The 2,862-nt window shown below is 40.6% G+C and overlaps 1 non-coding gene across 1 annotated transcript; it reads left to right on the forward strand.

Annotated features, from left to right (window-relative positions):
- Nucleotides 1-628: 628 nt before the first annotated feature.
- LOC111764120 (U6 spliceosomal RNA) lies at nucleotides 629-735 on the forward strand. The gene has a single exon (XR_002796803.2). It is a non-coding gene; the product is annotated as a U6 spliceosomal RNA (small nuclear RNA).
- Nucleotides 736-2,862: the final 2,127 nt, after the last annotated feature.

Consider the following 2,862-nt stretch of genomic DNA (forward strand, 5'->3'; position numbering starts at 1 on the left):
GAAAGATGCAGCTGGGTTTTAAAAGGCTCCGAATTTTCCTGACCTTGGACTCTAGATTTGCATACTGCACTGCAAACCAGGCAGCAGGCTTCATCTTTACCATGGAAGCTTTGGAGTTCAGACTTTTCTATTGGAGTATTTAATTGAGAGCAGGCTGTGGAGCAGGCTGTGAGGTATGCTTTTTGGACACTTGGTGTTTATTTCAATTGGAGCTCGAGTCTCTTGAAATGCACACTTGTATACAAATGTACACACACATGTCCACTCCTTCATAAGGCTACTCTGAGGGAAAATGACCACCAGAGTCCAAAAAAGTTTACTAACCAGCCATCAAGGAACATTCCAAGTAACTGAAAACATAGGTAGGACATCTACTGTCCTTGAAAAGCCTCCAGTAAAGGAGAGCAAATATTGAAGAATCTAATAAGTCAACCAACATGCTCTGCATATAAAATGTTTACCTGAGGAGAAACAATTTGAAAGCAATAACAATTAGTTATGACTATAAACCAATAAAATGCCAGGTGTTTATAGAACTCTTCAGATGTCCTTAACACTGTGATATTATAGAAGCGTTCTAAAAATATAGACATCAACTCTTTCCTCAGGGAATTTAAAATCAAGTTTTGTGCTTGCTTCGGCAGCACAGATACTAGATTTGGAATGATACAGAGAAGATTAGCATGGCCCTTGTGCAAGGATGATACACAAATTCATGAAGGGTTTGATATATTTTTAAAAAAATCAATTTGTAAGGGATAAAACCTGCATGACATAGGAGAGTGTTTCATTAGGGACTAAACTGCATGGTTCATTTAATAAGTGCTCTAGTGTTTCAAAGGAAAGGGAGAACATCCAGTGGAGAAGGTATTTTATTATATTGCAGCAAAGCACTTGTACTTGAATATATTTCATACCACTAACTAGTGTGTATCAAGGACTCAGGTGGGACTAACTAGAATTAATTTATGTTGGCTCCTCCATTTTTCATGGTAGGGCACACATCTCTCTCTTTGAAAACTTCACTAGAGTTATCATTCTTAGTCAGGCAAAAGCAAAGGAAGCTAGCCCTTGCATTGGAGAATAGGTGTTACCAGGCCTTTGATTTGACTTAGTAGGACCCTGCTTCTCACTGTGCCAAGTTCTTGGGCTGTGTACAGGAGGGCAAGTGAGCAGGAAGAAGACATTTCCATAAGGAGTCCTTAGAAGAAGGAAATATTTCGGGTAGACATGGGTGGCTCTGATCGAAGTCTGCTGATAAGATAGCATGCAGTTTCCAGAAAAGGAACTTCCCAGGACTAAAGAGTGAGATCTGGCTGGTGACTTAGGGTTGGCATTACTTGGGGCCTAAGCATTTTGGGAGTAATAAATTTTTGCAGCACATGAGGTTGAAGCTGGGAGCCATTTGAGGACTCAGTCAATCTTGCTGTGCCATGTTTTAGAAGACACAGGCTGGGCATGCAACTGTGGACTAGAATAATAAATGTGAAAGTAATATTTACTTTCCTCTAGTGAAAGCTTGTCATTTTTGTTTAAAAATGTCATATCTATATTTTCAGTTGCTAGTATGGTTCCCCGAGGAGTGTTGGTTAATGTCCCTTGACTCTTGTTATTTATTTACTCTTGCAATAGTCCTTTCAAGAGGTAGGCATTTGTATACACATCTGCATGCATGGGTATATTTCCAATAACATGAACCCCAATTCAAATAAACACCAACTAAAAAAAATACACTCCACAGTCTACTCTAGAGTTCTTTCAATTAAATAACTGTGGTAGAGGAGACCTGAACTCCATGGCTTCCATCATAACCTCAAAACATGTTGCCTGGTTTGCAGTATGATTTGGGAAATCCAAAGGACCAAGGTCAACAAATCTGGGGGACTTTTAACCCTTAAATGAATTTGTCACTCCACATAATATTATTTTGTTGTCCTTGTCATCTCTACATTTCCGAGTGTGAGGCTTCACTGTGGTTTATGGTGAGCCTGGAACAGCAGGGACATCTTGAGGCAGAGTGCTGAGAGCTATAGGACTATTCAGTGCTACCTAGTTCAGCAACAATGTCAGGTGGAAGCTCTCAAAGCAGTAGTATTAGTGCACTGGTCTGGCTTTCTAGTTCTCTTTCTTTACCTAGTTTTTCAAAGCAGCACTAAGAGCTAAGTCAATCTCTGGAGCATTTGAGCTTGAGAGGATGTATCAAGAAGGAGCTTTTGGACTTCTTTGTAAAAAAGGCACTGAGATTTTGAATAATTAGCTGGGAAAGAGAAAAAAGAAAAAGCTGTGACCTTATATGTACACTAACTTGTTCAAAGTGTCAGGCTTGTTACATATAATGGTACAACCTGAGTTTCACAATATAGCAATTTTTGACAGTAGATGAGGAAGATTAAATTAAAAAATGGTTGTCAGGGAAGTGGATGTGGCTCAGGCAACTGAGCTCCCACCTACTACATGGGAGGTCTGTGGTTTGGTTTGAGGGCCTCCTAAAGAAGACAGCGAGCTGGCATGATGGGCAGGCATGGCAAGATGACACAAGAAGATGACACAACAAGAGATACAAGAAGGAAAACAATGAGAGATACAGCAAAAGCTGGGAACAGAGGTTCCTGGTGCCTCCTAAAGAAAACCTGCATGTCAGCAAACTGACATGATGGGTAGGCAGAGCAAGCTCACGCAACAAGATGACACAACAAGAGATATAAGAAGAAAACATAATGAGAGAAACAACAAAGCAAGGAACAGAGGTGGCTCAAGCAATTAGGCACCTCCCTCTCACATGGGAGGTCCTAGGTTCAGTTCCTAGTACCTCATATAGACACAGCACACAGCAAGTGCAATCAACGAGGGGGATGGGAAAAA

This window comes from Dasypus novemcinctus, chromosome 15 (assembly GCF_030445035.2).
Source record: "Dasypus novemcinctus isolate mDasNov1 chromosome 15, mDasNov1.1.hap2, whole genome shotgun sequence".
NCBI classification, from domain to species: domain Eukaryota; kingdom Metazoa; phylum Chordata; class Mammalia; order Cingulata; family Dasypodidae; genus Dasypus; species Dasypus novemcinctus.